Source organism: Malaya genurostris, chromosome 1 (assembly GCF_030247185.1).
Source record: "Malaya genurostris strain Urasoe2022 chromosome 1, Malgen_1.1, whole genome shotgun sequence".
Taxonomy (NCBI): domain Eukaryota; kingdom Metazoa; phylum Arthropoda; class Insecta; order Diptera; family Culicidae; genus Malaya; species Malaya genurostris.
This window is the reverse complement of record NC_080570.1, coordinates 148,293,347-148,313,976: the sequence shown is the minus strand read 5'-3', so window position 1 is coordinate 148,313,976 and position 20,630 is coordinate 148,293,347. Positions and strand designations below refer to the sequence as shown.

General features: G+C 39.4%; 1 protein-coding gene across 3 annotated transcripts in view; it reads left to right on the top strand.

Moving 5' to 3' along the window:
• The window catches only part of LOC131426155 (plexin-A2), a 90,693-nt gene that overhangs the window by 1,744 nt on the left and 68,319 nt on the right, over positions 1-20,630 (top strand). The gene's annotated exons all lie outside the window — the stretch shown is intronic.

Sequence of the window (20,630 nt, the reverse complement as noted above, 5' to 3'; positions counted from 1 at the left end):
GGAGTTTCGAGTTTTGCTGGCTCTGCGACATCGGGAAGGGCCGGCTGTCACCTATATCGACTGACAGTTCTGATATTGTGGGTTTTGTTTCGGTTTCAAGAAATTGTACAAACTGACAAGTAGGCTTTGATGAGTCACAAAGTCAAATTTGGGTTTTGTTCTGTCACTGTCTGCTTATAATTTCACTGCTTGGAGAATGTTTTGAAAAAAAAAGGGTTAAACGATTAGCTGATCTGATCTTGAAGTGTTTCGATGCAGTCGATGTAAATGCGCAGTTTCTTGCACAAAGCTACTTTGTTTGATGACAGAGTACCTACAAACCTACCCGCTTGTCTTCCAATATTTTCACATTATCGCACCTTTTCAACCTCGAACATAGCATCAGTAAGTTTGTCTGATTTGAAAAACGTATGATTGTAAAGCTAAAACTTTTATAATCTAAAGAAGACAAGTGTCAAAAGTGTCCTCGATGAAATCAAAACAATTTTGCTAGCGTGAAAACGTGGTTCAGATTAGGTATTTCGTGGTGAAAATACACTAACCGTGAGACGATTTTGCGCTTGTGGTTGTGAAATAGTTGACAGAAAGTCTGATAAAAACGCGAGTGGGTCAGTGTCAGAGTCATAACTGAAGGACGTGATTACGAACAAAACTGACATGCTTCTTTCACACTTCCGAATAATCGTTCGTATTAGTTGATTGATTATGACTGGAACTTTTCAGTTGCAAAATTCAGGTTCGGAATCCAGATCAAAAATTCAGTTTTTTTTCTTTACGTTTCGTCTTAGACTCGTCAGTGCAGAACAGTTCAAATTGAACTGCTTAGTGCAAACTTAAACAGTTCAACTAAGCCGCTAAGCAGACGTAAAGTTAATGTTATTCGCAAAACACTTTTTAATTGTGACCGAAGTGCCATGTCTTTGCTGACGTGCGAACGAGAACGTTATTTTCGGCTAATACTGGCCGATTCAGGTGTGGTCATTCAGGGGTTAACCTAAGTTTGTGCTTAGGGCACGTTCGTTTTTACTCTTCTTTACGTTTCGTCTTAGACTCGTCAGTGCAGAGCAGCTGCTTAGTGCAAACTTGAACCGTTTAGCCCTCGTTCCTCAATTTGGTTCTAGAAATTCTGGAACTGAACTCATTTTCAGAATTCTACTACAAAATTAAATTCTAGAACTGAATACTGAGCTTGAGTTCCGAACCTAAATTAAGACACTGAATTCAGTGACTAGTTCCTAAGTTCCGAGAATTCTAGCATGCTTAATCTGAATTCTTGAAATGAACTCAGAAACTGAATTTAGAACCTAAATCCGTATTTGAATTCAGAAATAAAATTCGGAAACTGAACTCAGGAATTGAAGTCAGTTTCAAAATTCTGATTCGGATTTCAGATCTAAAATTTTGGTGCAAAATCCAGATCTAGAAACCATGTCTTAAATTTGGTCCAGAATTCTAAATTTTGTTCCAGAATAAGAATTCTAGATACGAATAGCGAAATTCAATTCCGGAAGAGGCGAATGACCTTAAGTTTAAAATCTCTATAATCGAAACAAAAAAAGGTTCCAAAATCTAGTCAAGAAACCAGTTCCATCATTAGGATTCTATTTAACCCTTTCACGACCATAAGATGTGCAGGACGAAATATGTCAGTACAAGACAATATTTTAGCTATTGGGGGTGTAAATTAAGAGAATATCACCAGAAAAATATAGCTGGGTGCATAAGTTTGCTATAATTTTATGGAAAATATTTTCCCCTATGATTCTTAGAAATAAATAAAAGAAGAGTTGGGTTTATTATATCGTAAATTAATTTATTGCTTTAATTGTTTTAATTATCAGAATAGTAAAATAGTTAGTTATGGCATTCTACGAAACGATTTCATGTACTTGTGGACGTTGCACATAACACATTTATTATGTGTTTTATTTTCTATACGTCATTTTGCACAAACTTTTTTAGTGCAATGAAGATTTATAGTTCTCTTTACTGATTCGTTCAGAAACACATTTGTCGCCTTGGAAATAAGCTTTCTTTAACATGCAGTAAAAAAAACATCGATTTAATAGTAATTGAAAATTCTATAGCAAAAATTCGCATTCAAAGCAAGATCTTAAAGATGATTCTAAATCTACCCCCTTGGACAAGGACTAGTGAAGTACATGAGATGGCCTCCCTGGATATACTAGCACAAAAATTCGAACAATACTGCACGAAATTTGAAGAGAACTGCTCAATGTCTGAAGTACAAATAATTTAAAATTTGTACGTATTAGGTTAGGGATAGTTATAAGTAGGTAGATATTTTATTAATAATTTAAAAAAGTACGGGTGTGTAATGTCAGAGACATAACTGGATGTTGTGAATACGAATAAAACTGACACTTTCTTTATGCTTCCGAATATCAATTAGTTGACCGATTGTGTGAAAGCTTTCCCCTTTTTTTGACAACTGGAATTTGGAAAAATACACCTAAACTAAAGTACAGATTAGTTACATTGAACATTCTGACACACAATTAAATATTACGAACTAACTAGTATAGTTCTTTATGATAAAATAATGGTGGCTTTTATGAAACCGTTCGCGATGAAGAATGACGAGTTGAATTCGAATTCCGATGGATACCGTTGACTTTCGATAGCATCCAGTTTCGTCTCCTCGATATCCAGCTTCATCTAAAGCAGTAGAAGCAATGAACGATTTTCAATTAAAATTTACCTTCTATACTCGTCTAGTAGATAATCGGAACTGATGTGTGCCTGACTACCTCAAACCCGTCGTCCGCGTGCGAAAAAGGCAAGCAAGCGTGATGAATTTTCCTCATTATTTCCAAAAGTTTAAGAAAAAATTGTTTTCGGTTATTTATGGTTATATCACACTGTTGAAAATTTATTAGAAGATTCATTATCATATTTCCGATAGCTTGTAGAAAAAAATATGTTTGGTTAAGTACATCAAGAGATATTCGCAATAAAGTTCTGCCCATTCTTTCACGGGGCGAGCTTTGAAAAGGCGCCGCGTAAATAAATAAATTTGAATTTGAATCCCAGTTCGCTTTCACATCTTATCCAAGTCAGTCGATAAAACAAAACCGCTTACGTTCGGGACAGAAGAAACCAAGTACAGTATTGTGTATTGAACAATAGAACGACCTCGAAATGAGTGAATCAAACGAACAAAAGCTACCGCCGACACGAAAGAATACAATTGTTGTTGACTTCAGACAGTGCAAAATTCGACCTTCGATACGAGAACTTGAAGGTTTGCTTAAGGAGCGAATGCATCTTGACATTAAACGTGTGCATTTACTTCAATACAATAAGACCAATAATGTTGTTTATATTATGTTATTATGTTCTATAAAGAGTTGAATGCAATTCAATTCGCTAAAGACAATAATAATGTGCACTATATGGAGCATGAAAATATCAAGTACAACATTCCAGTATATATGGAAGAAAGTGCTATAGAAGTGCGTGTGCATGATCTTCCTTCAAGCGTCATCGATTCTTATATTCGCAAAACTATGTCTCAATACGGAGAGATTCTCTCTATCGAAAAAGAAAAGTGGAAGAATTTTTTCCCCGGTATTCTAAATGGCGTACGTTTATTACGCATACACTTTAAGAAGGCTATACCTTCTTATGTGATTTTCGGTCATGATACAAGAATTCCGTGCAAATCACTTGTTACCTATGACAATCAGATGGTCACGTGTCAATATTGCCAAAAAGCTGTTCACTACGGTAAGCCATGTGATAAACTGGACAAGGAGACAACTACACCAAAGGACAACGGCACTTCCTTCACACCAACCCCAAGCAACCCCAGTACACCTGTGACAGCCACCAACAACAATGTACAACAAGGCGCATCTACTAGCAACGAAAAGAAGACGGAAATCGACAACAATACCATCGATGCGGCAATGGATGGCGAGACGAACCACGAACGAAGTGCCCCTCAATCCTCGCAGGAAAGAAATGGAAGCTTCTCTCCCCCCTAGCAAAAGGGTGACAACGAGATTCAACTCAAAAAAAAAATTATTTAAAAGATCGGCTCGATCGGCCACTTGAAGCTTGTCCGCAAATAGGCCTGAATAAAACTATCTTTTAAATAAATAAAAATCTGAATCCTGGATCATAACCCTGTCGTAAATTTAGCTGATGGTCAGAATCCCAGTCCAGAGTTCAGTGCTAGGATTCAGATTCAGAATTCAGTGCCGAACCAGAGTCCTAGTTTCGAATTTCGGTTCCAAAACACAGGTTCAGTGATTAGTTTAACAAAGCAGAATTCTTTTTTAGAATTATATTTCGGAATTCAGTTACCGAGTTCAGGTTCAAAACTCGATTCCCGACTCTAGTATCAACTTTGAGTTTCAGATTCAGTTTCAGAATTCCAGGTCCAGAACTCAGATTCGTCAAGATCATAGAAACTGAACGATCCATTTGATTCGTCTTGGACATTACCCATTCACCTTTTTGTTCAGTGATTGCATAACCTTTTTGTATGAGAGGCAAAAGGAAATTTCTGAAAATTGAAATATTAAACGGACGACTATGTTTCCCAATTCAATTTCACTATCGCTCGTTCGTATTTGGGTATGCCATTTGCACCCCCAGCGAAACGAGTAAACCTAGACAAATGTGATTGACGATGACGGTAATTGTCGGTGGGTTTCGTTAAGGGCCTCCTATGACCGTTGGCCCGGGAGCATGTGCCCCCACTACTCCTCTGTGTAAGCTGTCGACTTGAATCATCTATGAATAACCATAAAAAACATGCATTCCTGGGAAGAAGAGAAAATGCGTTCGGACTGGCTGGATGGTCTTTTATGCTCTATCTATCGAGGCATAACAGTCCTCAATACAGCCTACAAGGTACATTCTAGAGTTCTGTTCAGCAAACTGCGTCCATTGGCAGAATCCTTTGTCGGCGAATATACCCAAACCTACGTTTACGAACACTTTTTATGCATTACCTCTTTTTACGAACCAAATCCCAAATAACGTAAACTTTTTCTTCGAACCTACTTCGTACAAATAGGTTTTGGCAAACATTGAAAGCGATTTCCGACTCATTTATATTCCATGGAAACTACTACAGTATGGGTATTTTTGGAACGACTTTAAAGAGTAGATTCCGGAAAATGATGTTCGAGGTACACTGAGGTCTTTTTTATGCGATCTTTTTTTATGCGGTTTTTTATGCGACTTTTTTTTTATGAATTCTCAGAGTTATGCGGTTTCCTTTTTTATTCGAAGTTTCAGAGTTATGCGGTTTTTTATGCGAATTTTCAGAGTTATGCGGGTTTTTTATGCGGTACGTAAATTCGCATAAAAAAAGACTTCAGTGTATTTTGGAAATCCAAGACCCCGTTCCGAAAATACCCATATTGTAAGGGTTTTCAAGGAATATCAACAAACCGAAAGTCGCCATCTTGAATTTCAGAACTACCTCAAACACCGTTTTCCGACATCCACTCATCAATTCCCCGCCATCTTGGATTTTGAAACGGGCCCAAACATCATTTTCTTGCACTTACTCTTCACATCCGTTCCGAAAATAGCCATAAGATGCGCGGTTTCCAAATTCATTACACAAAACTTAATAACGTAAACTTTTTTACGAACTAAATCTCAAATAACGTAAACGTTTTTCACGAATTACCTCTTTTTACGAACCCCCGTTTAGTTCGTAAATGGAGGTTTCGGTTTACCAATGCGGTTTTCGAGAAGGACGTTCAACGACGGACCAAATGCTCACCTTGCGACAATTTCTCGATAAGTTTCGGGAGTACAACTTGCGGACTCATCATCTGTTTGTAGATTTCAATGCAGCGTACGACTCAGTGGAACGTAACGAATTGTGGCAGATCATGATAGAACATGGCTTTCCGACAAAGCTAATTAGACTGATTCGTGCGACGCTCGATGGATCGAAATCAAGCGTCAAGATAGCTGGTACGACATCCGATGCTTTCATGACGTTAGCTGGATTGAAGCAGGGGCGACGCGCTCTCAGATTACTTGTTCAATATAGCGCTTGAAGTTGCCATACAAAGATACGTGCATCAATAAGTCTCACATGTTTCTTGGTTTCGCGGACGACATTAATATTATTGGATCGTGGATCGTAGAGCTGTGGAAGAGGCTTTTGTGCCTTTCAAGAAAGAAGCTGCGAGAATAGGGTTGACGATAAACTCTACCAAGACTAAGTACATGGTGGCTGGTAGAGAACGAGGCAGCCCAAATGGTGTAGGACCCGAGGTAGAGATTGATGGGGTACCATACGAGGTTGTTGACGAGTTCATATATCTTGGTAGAACACTCGTGACATGCGATAATGATATTAGCCGCGAGGTGAAAAAGCGTGTTGCAGCTGCTAATAGGACTTTCTACGGGCTCCGTAACCAGCTGAAGTCTCGTAGTTTGCAAACACGCACAAAACACTTGCTCTATACAAGTCGTTTCTACTACCTGCTGTCCTGTACGACCATGAAGCATGGTCGTTGAAGGAAACAGATATTCGAATACTCGGCGTCTTTGAGAGAAAAATCCTGCACTCAATACTAGGCGGCAAGGTATCATAAGCTGTACCAAGTATACAAAAATGCAGACATTGGAAGACATAAAACACGGCAGGCTACAGTGGGCTGGACATGCAGCAAGAATTCCAGAATAGAGAATGGCCTACGTGATGTTCAGCCGAGAACCTGGGAGAGGTCGTCGACTGCGTACGAAGCGACTGGAGAACGGCGGCTCAAGGTCGAGTATCCTGGAAAGCTACAATTTTTTCGGTCATTTTCGGAAAAATGGCATTCGACGAAATGTCACGCTCCCGCATTTATTGGACCACCGACCAAACATAGCAACCGTTATAAGTACAAAACCATCCCTACAACAGTGTATTCAATTCAAAGCTTCAAACTTCCGTACGAAGTAATAAAACTGGAAGATAATATATTGTTTCTCACCCGGTGCGCTTAAATGGCTGTCGGTTCACTTAGAAGAGCTCCTTACAGTAGTCGATTTAAAACCGTTAACACCGTCTGTTCGGCATTCGGTAGCTAATAAAAAAATATATACTTCTACTTTTAGTGGGGCTCCTTCGCTATCCTGTTTCACCGCCCACGCCATTCGCCAAGCGTTCGTTCGCAATCTGTTCCGTTGCGAAACAATGCGAGCTGCAATTCGAGTCTAATTCCTGATTCCAATTGTGCCGCCATGTGCACTAAGAATCAGTTACCAACCGTAGTCCATCGAAACGAGAATATCAGGTTGCTCGCTTCGGCAAAACACAGCGAGATGCCGGCGAACCAAGCCAGGAAGTTCTTTCGGTAATCGATGCCACAAACGTGGGGCCACGGCACCGAAAGCCAGTTCCCTCGATGCAATGCAAGGTGCACTCAGTTTACGAGTGGCGGGTGGTCGGTCCCATGTGCGTATGCAGAAATCATTCCCCACATCTCACATTTCCACTGTGAGAGTTTCCTAGGCTTGTTGGGGTGTGCAACACTTTCCGCCACTTAGTGCAAGTTTCCACTTTTCTCCAGCCAACGCGCGGACCGTAGGTAGCTGCTTTTAGCTGCTCGTCGGTTCTGAAAAAGGCACCGGGAATGGGTTTTCATGAAATGCAATCAATGCTCACTGGAACTCCTCGTTGACGGCACACGGCCACGGCCGCTTGGTTGGGTTGGGAGTGATCCTTCAAAACGGAAACAAAAAAAAAAAGAAACAGGAAAATTTTTGAAAGCTAGAAACTCTACGCCATTTCCCGCATATTCATTTGCAACATTCGCCGGGATTGGGGGTGAGTTTTTTTTTGCTTTTCCTTTCACCTTCACCATCTACGATAGTATGCTTCTTTATTCCTGAGGGAGAGACAGAGAGAGTGAAAGAGCAAGCAGGAAAAAAAACATAGTTTCATTAGCTAGGCTACTGTGGCTAGGAAAGTGGAAATTGGCAAACCTGATCCCCGGTGCTTTTGGTTTTGCTGTTTAGAATGCTGTGCGTGTTCTTGAAAGCGGTATTCATTCGAGTGAAATCTGCTCTACGTCCTCGGAAACGACTACCGGCAGAGATCACAGGAGGATGAGGAGGACGACGTGAGATTATTTTTATTAAGAATAATGACAGAGATCATTAGCCACGCGGAATATTTGCCGGTGGAAGCCAGATGTGGACTTTTGAAAAAAATAAAGAATTAATCTAGGACGATATATTCTGGTAGCCGAAAAATACCGAGAGGTATTCGTTTATTCACAGTTCCCTACGACAAGTTTCTTCGTGCAACGTTTACACAGTAAAAGGCCAACTAAATCATAATGAAAATGCAGTAACAAGATTTTCTGTAGGAATCTAGTGTGGTCGAAACAAATGAAATCAGTTATCGATGAAACCATTTCAAAACCATATTAATAAGATTTAATCAACTATTTCTTTACTCTATATGTCATAAATTTTAACGATTCACGTGAAAGGCCATACCATAGAACGATATTAAATTTTCTCCTGCAGAGATGTCCATCTCCTCTGTGTGACGAAGAGCAAGCGAAATTGCTCCCCTCGCACTGATAACATCAACGAGAGCTCTTCTCTTTCACACCACTGTTGTATAAAGTGTGCACGAATCATGAGTGCGCGTGTTTATTTTCTTTTACCTCTAGCAGCGAATCGCACCAAAGTGCTAGAGCAGAGCTATCAGATTTTCTGAAGCACTCTGGTGTATGATTTGCGTAGAAGCAAAATCAACAAAAAAAAAACGATTCATCATTGAATTTTCGTTTTTCCTTGCAAGTTTTTCATAGTAAGGCCAGATCTACTCTCTATTAATTGAAGTTCAGGGAGAGCACGTAACAGCGATTCATGCGAAGAGAATGTGATTCTCTCGCACCATCTTCTTTCAAGACAAGCACACACTCAAAGTCTGTCTAATGGACACTGAACAGAAGTGTGCTTTCCTTTTTGTGTGGAGCCCACCGAATGCATACGCAGTGTGGAAATGAAACTTACACACTGGTGTATTACTCTAGTGAAATGCCATCATTGTTCTCCGGATCCAACATCCGGGTTCGGAGTTATAGAATGATACATGCGAAAAAAATGCACTCAATTTCTTTCAGAGATAGTTGAACGGATTTTAACAAACATAGACTCAAATATTTCTGAAAATATAAGGTGAATTGTTTTGCCTTTCTCTATAAAAAAGTATTAGAATTGCTGGAAAAAACCGACTTTCGAACGGAGCCTCGGAGACCCATAGTGTTATATACCATTCGATTCAGTTCGACGAGATCGGAAAACGTCTGTGTGTGTGGGTGTGTGCACTTTTCGAAGATATTTTCACCGCTCAATTTTCTCAGAGATGGCTGAACCGATTTTAACAAACTAAGGCTCGTTTGAAAGCTACTGTCGGGCCATTGATCAAGTTCGAATATCAAATTGCTGTGACTTTTGGTTCCGGAGATATAATGGTATAAGTGACATAACCGACAAAACACGTTGTTTTTATCGCTCTAATGTATATAAGTTTTTTTTTGAAAAAATCGACTTTCTGGGTCCCAGAAAGTCGATTTTTCAAAAAAAAATGTTTTCCAGGTGACACTAAATCTCGACGTTTCATGCAATTCTAAGACTTTTGGCATCAGAAAATTTTTTTCTATTCCGGAAATTTCATGTTCTGAAAGTGTGTTCAAAATTTCAAATCGTCTTTTGGAGTGACGAAGCAAAAAAAAAAGGGAAAAGTTTCACTGAATTCGACTCAAAACCATTTCAATTTATAGACTATGGTAGTTTACACCCGAACACGTTTCCTTGTTTTGATACGAGATTCAAAGTAAAATCAAAGTAATACTATTTTGATGCGGAACATGGCCATCTTTTTCAACTGATTTCTAAACATTAAGCATCTTTCTAGGTCAAGACTTGAACATACGACATATGGCTTGTTAGATCAACGCCAACGCCGATTCATATGATTCGAGCTGGCGTGACGTAGTTTAACTTTTAATAAATATTCAATAAACGTCAAATTGAGAATCGCCACATAATTACATTCCTATTGATCGCTCGATGAAGCTATATGACATTTTGTATAGTTTCTAATTCCTTTCATAAGATTCTCTGTTCGTAATTACAATCATAGGAATTGCTAGGACAACTTTTGAAAAATCCAACAGAATCCAACTGAGGGCCTCTTAATTTGGCTTCAATCCATAGTTCTAACAGCTAGTATAAATGAACTCTTGTTAGCTTTCAGCCATACTTGCAATGAAGATGACAACGCTTTGAGTGGCATAAAACTGACTTCATTTATTATTACTCTAGTCCCATAGTGACATAGATGAGAACCACTGTGGGATGCCAGTATTGAAATGTTATCAAGTGGAAACTGTGACTAAATGACGACTACATTTTGAGAGTTATTTACAATCTTCCGGCATTTCAGTAAAAACAAAACATTAACTGCTAATGTACTAATGAGTCGAAGACGATACGCAAGAAAAAAAAAGAATATGAAATAGTTATGTGCACTTAGCAGAAGCCGCTGCCCATGCAGTACCAAAACTCCTAAATGGAATTTACTGTTTTTCTGCAGCAACTTGTTTCAAAAAAAGAATCAATGATAATTTATTTTTAATCATGTTATGATGATTATTATTAATGAGCAATATTATCAAAATAAAGTGATAAGAATTCAGATCCGCTTTGTTTCGAGAGCAGATCTTCTTCACTATCAGATTACTCATTGACAAAACCATGCGCATCTCCGCATCGTAGATCTTCGGGTAATTAGAACCCTAGTTAAATGCATGTACCCCTAACAAAGTGCAAATGAATTGGTGTGAACCACACTGAAGTACGTCTCCAGTATCAAATACTAAATCACAGCGATGGAATGATATTTGCGGCATAGAAGAGATATACGAAAAAAGCAACTTTTTTAAATTCCTGGTTCTTCACACCACTAGGAGAATAAGGAAATAGAATCAGCGATGAATACCAATAACGTGCCTCTGTAGGTTTCAGTATTATTATTCGAGCTTTTTCAAAAAACTTCCTATCTCAAGAATTCCGTGGTTGTCCGAAATGTTTTGGGGTTTACAAATATGAAATAGCTCTTCGCTGTGCTGGAAAATCCTCTGAAATCCTCAAATCTGCTCCGAATGCTTCAAATCATTACATGGAATTTGATTTTATAAGAGCTTTGTTCGAATCATATGATTTCCAAACTTAATCGTAGATTTTTCAGATTTCAGTGTTCGAATGGGCAACGTAGCCTAGTTCATTACATAAGAATAATTTGCTAAGAACAAAGATCTAAACTTTTAGTGGTTTCTAAAATTTTCCAATTCAGTTTAAATTACGCAATTGTCATTGTGGCAATCTGACACCGCCGTTTAAAGCTACAGATGAGAGTCCCGAAAATTAACCGGAAATACTCACCGAAAACGGTGCCAAGCGACAACTCAGGCAGAACAGAGGACTGTCTTTCGCCTGGAACACCAAACTAATTACGTTACAGTTTTTACTGAACTTCTCCAGCACTGCGAGTGACTACGCAGTGTCCCCGTCACCCATCCTATCCTATCCGTCGGCACCAAAACCAAATTTGACTCATTCATATTAATGGAAGCTTTTTTTTTGTTTGTTTCATTAATTAGCTACTTTTACTTTTCTTTCGCATTTACCGCTACTAAGCCGTTCTCATCGGCCGTAGTTTTCGTCTTCTTCGTCGTCGTCGTCGGCGCCGTCGTCTTCGTCAACGGATGTGTCTTTATTTTGTTCTTTTCGCTGACGCTTGCCAACTTCCCCTTCGTGCGGTGCCTATGCACCTATGCTGAACCAAGGCCACTTCTGGCGCTGCACGTTTGTTATGTGCAAATAATATTCAGTAGGCTATGCTTCAACCGGTCCAATCCTCCGAGCTCTCGAACACAGGTCATGGATTGCTCGCCGGTTTCATTTGTGTGTAAATTTTTGGCCTGCTTGGTTCTGGTCCGATGCCCGCTTATCAATTCTTGTAGGAATTATAGTGCTCGGAGTGGCCTAAAAATATGACCTTCGTGCCAGTCTAATTTTGATCCGAAAAAGAAAAAAAAACGAAGGGGGAATCCGAATCACATACACTCTTTATAAATGGGACCAGTTGCCTTGAATACGGGTGAAGAAAAAGATAACACATGAGTTTTGGTCCCTCCCGCCTGCAGCACCCACCAGCGACACGACTCACCAGCACCAATACAGCTAGAACTTTTCCAGGAATAATAATTTTCTAGCATGAATCATCAGCCGCGTGATGAAGAGTGAGTAGAGCAAGTGTTATAACGAATCTAAATAACGTTGAACTTGGAAGCAGTTGAACTAGTTCTATCGGACACCGGGCATCGTTTGACTGATAAGACGGTGTTGTTAACCTAATGTTTTTTTTGTTGATAATCGAGTATTGAACATTTTTACGGAATTATTCATCTGAATTTGAACGCTTTCAGATAGACTGTGGAATATTTTGGACTTGTTTTTTTTTCAACCTCAGCAGGCTTCAGAAACTTCTTGCCGGAAAAATTGCAGGCACTAATTGCAAACAATTTAACTTTGAAATCTCTTACTGCAGTTCAGTGGAGCTGCAGCGCATTACTGTTTTTTAGCCTGCCCTAGTCCCGCAAACGTTTCCGCCGAACATGTTTGTATCATTTTCAGTTCCTTCTTTTTGTGCTGGCACCAGATGTCGGGAAAAGCATAGCACCGGCATTCAGGCGTATAGAGTGCAAGCAAAGACCAGCACAAGGACCACTTCGAATAAAAAGATATGCAAATGTGTTCGCAAGAGCGTGTACACGCTCTCGACTGTGTTGGCGTGAAAATCAAATACTGTTTAATACGGAAACTTTTTCCGGTTGGTTGAAAGACACTAGTTTGGAAAATCACAGGAAAAAAGCAGCAAACTTTTTCATTGAAATAGACAAATTTACGCTAAAAATATCTTACGCGTCTTACTTTAGTATGGAGCGCCTTTCCAAAATTAGCGTTGCGGAAGAGTGATGAGTTTTTAAACGCCAATATCTCTCATTGTATTCAACTTAATCGCATCAATTTTGTTTCATGACATCGGAAATACGATCAGCAATTTATGATTAAATTATCAGTAGTAGGAGATAACCATAAATAACTTAAAATTGAAGTTTTATAAAAATTTGAAAATCAATGGACATCAAATAGACAAACGCGTCGAGTGCTAGGTTTTTTCATGCTCGGACGACGATTTTGAACATTCCCGCGTTTCAGAATTCAAGATTTGATTCCAGAATCCAAATTCAGTATTTAGCCATCGAAGTAGAGTTACCAAATTCAGATTCGAATTTCTGTTTGGAAAACCAAGGTCCAGAATTCAGCTCCCAAATTTTGCCCGTCGACAGTTTTGATCATTTTCGCGTTTCAGAATCCAGGATTCAGGTTCAGAATTCAGTTCCATAATTCAGCTCCAAAATTTATACCTCTTCTTCTTGCTCGGAAACCGGCTTTGATCATTTCTGCGTTCCAGAATCCAGAATTTAGTTCCAGAATTAAGGTACACGTACTCGGTTACAGAGTTGCAATTACCAAATTCAGTACCAAAATTCTGTTTTAATACTCAGATCTAGAATTTCGAAATTCCAAAATTCAATTCAGAATTTCAGATCCAGTTTTAGAATTTAGATCCAGAATCCAGGTTGACAATTCAGTTCCAGAATTCAATTTCAGAATCAAAATTCAACTCTAAAATTTATGTTCAGAATCTTGTCACAGAGTCCAGATTAATCCAGGAAATTAATTTAGTTGAAAACGTAGAATTCATTTCTAGAATTCAGCTTCAGATCGTAGGTCCTGAACTCACGTCTAGAAGTCATTTCCAGGATTCAGGTTCGGAATTTTTTTCAAAAATCCAGATCCAAGAATTCAGTTGAAAATTCTGTTTCTAAATTCATTTCGAATAATGAATTCAGGGTCTGGCGCAAATTCCGTTTATGGATTCCCGGAGCTATGGCTTAGGAATAGACCGGAATCCAGAACTCTGTACCAGATCTGGATTCTTGATCTGGGTTCTGGAACAGAGTTCTGGACTCCGGTCTGTTTCTAAGCTACAGTTCTCGAATTCAGTTTCAAAATTCTGAGCTTGAATCTGGGCCCTGAATTCAGTTCCCAAAATCAGTTCTGAAACTCTCGAATCAAATTCGAAAACTGAATTCAGCAAATGAAACCTGGATTCTGGTTTAATTGTGGTTCCCGAATTCCAATATTCAGTGCCAGGATTTTGGAACTGAAAATGAATCCAGTAACTGAATCCCAAAACTGAAACTGAATTCCGAAAAAGAGGTTTTGAACTAAAGCCTGGAGCAGGATTTTGAATCTGAATGCTGGAGCTGAATTCTGCAATTGAATTCTGAATCTGGTTTCAGGTCTGAATTTTAGTTGAAGTATCTGGGTCCATAATTCACATTCGAAATTCAGTTTCAGACCTCTAGACCTGAAATCCGCAACTGAATTCTAGGATTGATTTGAAATTCAAATTTAAATCAAATTTAAGTTTAATTCAAATTTTGAATTAAACTGAACTTGAATCATGGACTGGAATTTGGAAACTTTCAAAATTCTGATCTAGAATCCAGGTCCTCAATTCATTTCCAGGTCCTCGAAAATTCTGGAACTGGAACAGTATTCCAACACCTGGAATCTAGAACAGAATTTGGAACTAAATTCCAAAACTGAATTCTGTAGATGAATGTGAGTCATGGATTTTAGCTAGTAATAAAAGTTTAGTCCCAGAATTTAGTTTCATAAAAGATCAGTCAAGATCCTTGAACTGAATTTTGAAATTGACCCCGTATTCCCGAACGGAGCTATGGAACTAGGTTCTAGATTCTAAAATTCAATGCAGGAGATCAAAAACAGTTTTTTCATTGTCGCTCAATTGTACAAATAAATTTGACACGAGTTTACTCTAGCTGAAGATTCAATTGAGTTGAAATGCCGAAAACAGTCATATGGTGTCGATTTGTTAGTCCTAAAAAGGACCAAACTATATTGATTTGTCATCGATGTAAGACAAAGTTTTACGTCTATTCTTTAAATGCGACAATCCAGCTGCTGAATGTCGATGAGAATAATTGAATCCGAATTCAATTCTTATGAAATCTGTACATCAGTATTTCTAAAAAATTACTTTTGTTTGTTGTTCATTTTTTTTTCTCGACTTCCGATTCCGGAACCACAGGGGTAAGCGTGTTTTGAATGAGTATGAATATGAGTCATACGAAAAAGGCATCATAACAGGTTTTTTAAATTATTCCGATTTACAAACCACCACCTTAGTTTGCAAATGGAGGTTTGGGTGTATTATTGAATCCAGAAATCAGTTCAGCGCTTCTCTAGCATTTCAATATCAAAACGATTCGTCTTTTGCATCGAAATAAGCCTTTGGTTTCAACGATGACTACTTTCTTGAAGTGGAATCCCCTTCCTTAGAGCATTTTATAGTCGCTGCAAACAGATAGTAATAGCTGAGGGCCATATCCGGTCAATATCGAGCGTGCGGCAGCAATTCGAAGCTCAATTCTGGCAGTTCCGTCATGGTGGCGAGCTACTTGTGACACGACGCATTGAAGAAACCCTTTTTTCTTGCTTATTTGGAGTCCTTCCTCACCAGTGCTTTTTGTTTTTCGTTTTCATCAATTGGCACATGAAATGTTCGCTATTGGTAGTTTTACCTTTTTCAATGTACTCGATGAATATGAGTTCTCTGAGCATCCCAAAATGATGAGTCCATAACTTCACCAGCCCACATTTACGTTTTAACCGCTTTGGAAGGTTCTCATCGAATGCGGTCCACTCGACTGACGATCGCTTCGACTCTGGAGTGTAATGTTGAGTAGTACATGAATCAGTTCACCTGAACGAATAGAAAATTGAATCCTGTCAATCGGGAGACATAAGTTTTACTTTCATAAAGTTGCACATTCTCCACTTGAGAATGGAAAATGGTTAGAACCATCCCACATAGACAATACAATGCGTATCTCTCAAGCACTGTTCGGTTTTGGGTAATTGGAGGTAACGAATATTTGCGAGAAAAACCCTAATCGAAAACATTCTCCTATCCGAAGTAATCATTTTGCTTTAATTGGCAACTATCTGTTTGTAAAATACAACTCAGAAAGCAACCTAGTAGAACAGAACATTCGCTCGGGTCCAGACTATCACCGGCCGCTATGCGGTTCAGTTTTAAGTTTCAATATTTTTTTTTAACTTGGACTGTTACTCGTGTTTAAAAAAAAAGAAATTTAAACTGCTGCCATGATATCTCGGAACTACTATAAATTTGAGTTTATTTAAGTAGTGACACTAATTTTTCTAATAGTGTTTTGATCATACTTTCAAATGTAAAATTATGTTCCACATTTTCGAGATATTGGTCGGAAGCGGCGGCCTCTTGCATACAAACCTGTAACCGCCTCGTTTGCCCGGTCTACTCAAAGCTAGGTTTCTTTGCTTTAGTTAGGTCCGAACGAGCGGTAGCGAGATCGGACAGCACATGAACCAAAACGATGTGGCGTAGCCGCATTAGATATTTTTTCATTTTCACTTAATAAACGGAAAATACCACCTTCATTTGCCTGGTAGATACACCTATGCAATTGCTTTGGTGCTTACTAGCTAATAGTCAATAAGTTTTCTTGGGAACTACTTTCTGAGGTTCATGAATCAATCTTTATTCAAGAGTACAACAATCTATCATTATTCAAGAAGTACAATGGTAGGTCAACAAAACGGGCGTTAACGCTATCATCTTTCGTTTGTCTTTAATTTAAATTAATTCTAATTACGATTTCAAGACGATTTCAGGATTCGGCGAAATGACCCTTTCGGCGAAATGGCATTCGGCGAAATGGCATTCGGCGAAATGGCATTCGGCGAAGTGACCCATTCGGCGAAATGACATTCGGCGAAACGACTTTCGGCGAAACGGCTTTCGGCGAAATGGCTTTCGGCGAAATGACCCTGATCCCCAATAAACCATCCATCCATCCATATCTAAACACCAATGCATTTTGAAGAGTTCTTGTCTTCGGGGCATATTTTCTCGTTTTAATGTAACCTAAAACCTTTCTGAAGACATTTTCAATCCGGTAGAAGATGCTACAAGAACTCGAGTCTCTAAATGCATGAACCGCGAGAGAATTTTTCTACATTTCTTCGCTCCACTTCATACTCTGAGTATTTCACGGCCCTTAAAAAAAATTGCTGTCTGACAACGATTGGTGCTGTGTGGAATTTACCAAGAGAGAATCGCAAGTTGACAATTATCGCAGAAAATCGAATCGATGATTCTCATACTAGGTTGCAATATTTCAAAACCCTTGTTTGGAGCATTCACATACATTTTCATAGACACAACTTATACAAAGCTTATATGCACATAGTTAGAATAAACGGCAATAGTAAAATGATTCTATCACAATGCCGGTTTTTTGTTGCTGCGATGATATCCGTCTCTCTTTGATGGCACTGATTGAATCGTGTGAAGAGTTGCTAGTGAACGTTCTTTGATATGATAAAAGCCATCCTTGAATATGAATAGAATTTTTATTTATACCAAAACAGTTATTCTTGCTCATAAGACGTATTTTGCTTTATACTTCAATAAATGTAAGCATCATATGAAAAATGATAGTTTACTAATTACGAGGATGCTGTAGACGGTTTTTATGAAAACAAACTGACAATTACATGTAAGCAATAAGACATTAAAGCAAAATAGTTGACCTATTTGAAGAACTTTCAATAATTTTCGCGTTTCAAATGAATTCATTACGTACAAACCAATTAGCACCCTCTCATTTTGCTACTAATGCAGAAGGCGATAGCACCCAGTCGGCGTCGTTCTAATGACCAAATGGCATCATAAACACACGGGGAGGCATGAGATTGGAATTTGTGACCGCTTAGTTATCATACCTTTTGATGATTACACCAGTTCTCTATTTCGTAATGTATGCAAATTGTTTCACTCACTTAAATTAATTATTTTGGTTATATCAAAAGATTCCTAATTTTCCAGTCCAGTTTATTACAGGGCTTTCCGTCGTGTACATTGTCCCGGGTTGGCGGTTCAATGCATAGGGCGCTGGACTTACAAACCAGTTGTCGTATGTTCGAGCCCCGACCTGGAAGGATTCGTAGTGTCAGTAGAATCGTAGCACCAGCCATGCACTGGTTCTGAACACTCTGAATCGGCTGCGAAGTCTGTTGAAACAGAAGGTCAAATTCCACTACAGGAATGTAATACCAAGGCTTTGCTTCCGTCGTGTACAGCTTTTTGAAAACATTGACGTGTAGCCATCCGATTGCCTTAGGTTACAAGTGATTTACACGGGATACTTGTGTCTTGAGCGAAGATCACATAAGAAGGTTTAGCCTTCTTGAAGCGCATCGCCATCGTAACAATCGTACGCCATTCGAATTTTTTCGATGGAAAAAATCTCGACGTATTAAACCCGAATGTAGAATTTAGCAACAGTTTTTGCTTCGAACTGCGAGGATTGAGTGTCTCAGTTTGAAAGCAATATTCAGAAATTGACCAAGCTACTAGAGAGACCACCCTTCGTTCTTTGAGAAATTTATAAGAGTACATACGGGATACATACCTCAACCCGAACAAAATGATTTTCAAATTAAACTGTTACATACTGGAGAACCGGTATTTCATCCGACTGCCTCAACCGGCCCTCTCCCCCTCCAAAATTCGCCTTGCCCGGTAGCAGTGAACAAAGCAATCTCGAACCATACGGCAGCAGCCCTCAATTTGTCATTCGCCTCAAATTGCTGTCATTCCGAAAGGGTAGCTTCATTACTCACGCAATAAATTTGCAGAAAACCGACCCGAGTGGTGGGTGGCAGTTCCCGTACACTAGCAGCCGTACGTACTTGCCTTATCACCTAGGGAAATGTGCCTACGGTGGTGGTGGGCAAGACAGCAAAGTCATCAAAAACAAGAGATCAGTTTTAACATTATCAACCCCCGGTAAGCTTGACTGAATAATGGCATGTACACACACACAGACACAGTCACATATATAGAATCAAGATGAAAAAATATCCTCCCCACCCTGTTTATAGAGTCCCATAGGTAAAATAGTCTACCATCATTCACAAACCGAACGCCTCCGCGCGAATTCTTCAGTTACGTGAGTTCGGTTGGCGGAAAGCTCCTTTCAGTGAAGACGACGACGCCATCGACCATTGCGCAAAGGTGGAATTAAGTCTAAAATCAGTTTCGTGTTGTCTCATTTCTGCCGGTTGACGATTCCCCTTCTTATCGCCCGCCGACTTCGAGCGCTTATCGTCGTCACACCTCTTCCGGCCTGTCACTGTCACCGCTATCACATCGTTTTCTCCGAAAGCCAAAGCCACGAGCACCGAAGAAAGTGAGTCTGACGAAAATTGCATTTACTTTGCTGTGATCACTTATTCCTGGATGAAACACACACACACACACCGATACAATCCACAGCTTGACAGCTGTCAGTATTAATTGTGGTTTACAACAATGTGTGCAGGTGAATGAAACTGTTGTTGTTGTTGCTGACCGGAAAACAATTGCACAACTGTGTTTGAATACAAAAGGGCCGAGCAGAGCTGAGACCGCAGCTTCTCTTTCACTCTTGTCGTCAGATGCAAAGCCGACGACGGCGACGACGACGACTGACATTCCGGGGTTCGAAGCAAAACGAAAAGGTCTGATAACACGATAAGTCTTGAGCGGAACGGAGCTCTAGTGAACCGTGCTTTCAATGCAGTCACGCGTCACGTTCATTTTCATTACGTTGTAATACACTTTTTATGTTTTTTTTTCTCGCTCCACGAACGAATTCTAGAGCGGGCGTCTTTTCGAACGGCCCTGACTGCTTGCTGTGGGGAATAAATGCATAGAATGCGCACGGATGTGGGCATATCGGTGACGGAGAATCTTATCTGGAGGTTTTAATCAAATGAAGTCAGGACAGTCGGACGGTTGCTCCAGATAAGAGTGGTTGAAAAAAAACATATTCGTATAGAGGATAAAAAAGCTCGATTGAAAGTGGCAGCTAAGCTGCCTTTCCGTCAAAGTGAAAGGGTTTGTGCGGAAGTAATCCGACGAACATTGCACTGTTGGAACGACAGAGTAATTGTGACCGATGATTTTGCTTTCTGCATAACACACTCTCTGAAATTAAAATTACATTCTGCTCAATTTTATAGAAATTATCAAATTAACCCTGAGTTCGGTCAATATAATGGTATCGACTGGGTGCGAACACCTACTGCGATAGTAGTGAATTGAGAGGGTGCAAATAGGTTTAGTCCAACCTCAAAAAGCAAAGCCTCTTGGTATTAGAATGTGGAATTTGACTGTTTGTTTCAGTCTGTTGAGCCGATACAAAGCGTACAGTATAATTGCATGGCTGTGCTACAATCCTACTGACATTAAGAATCCCTCTAGGTCGGGACTCGAACTTACGACAACTGGCTTGTAGGACCAGTGCCCTATGTATTGGCAATTTTTCAAGTGATTGCATGAACTTTCTATATGAGCAAGGATAAAAAATTGT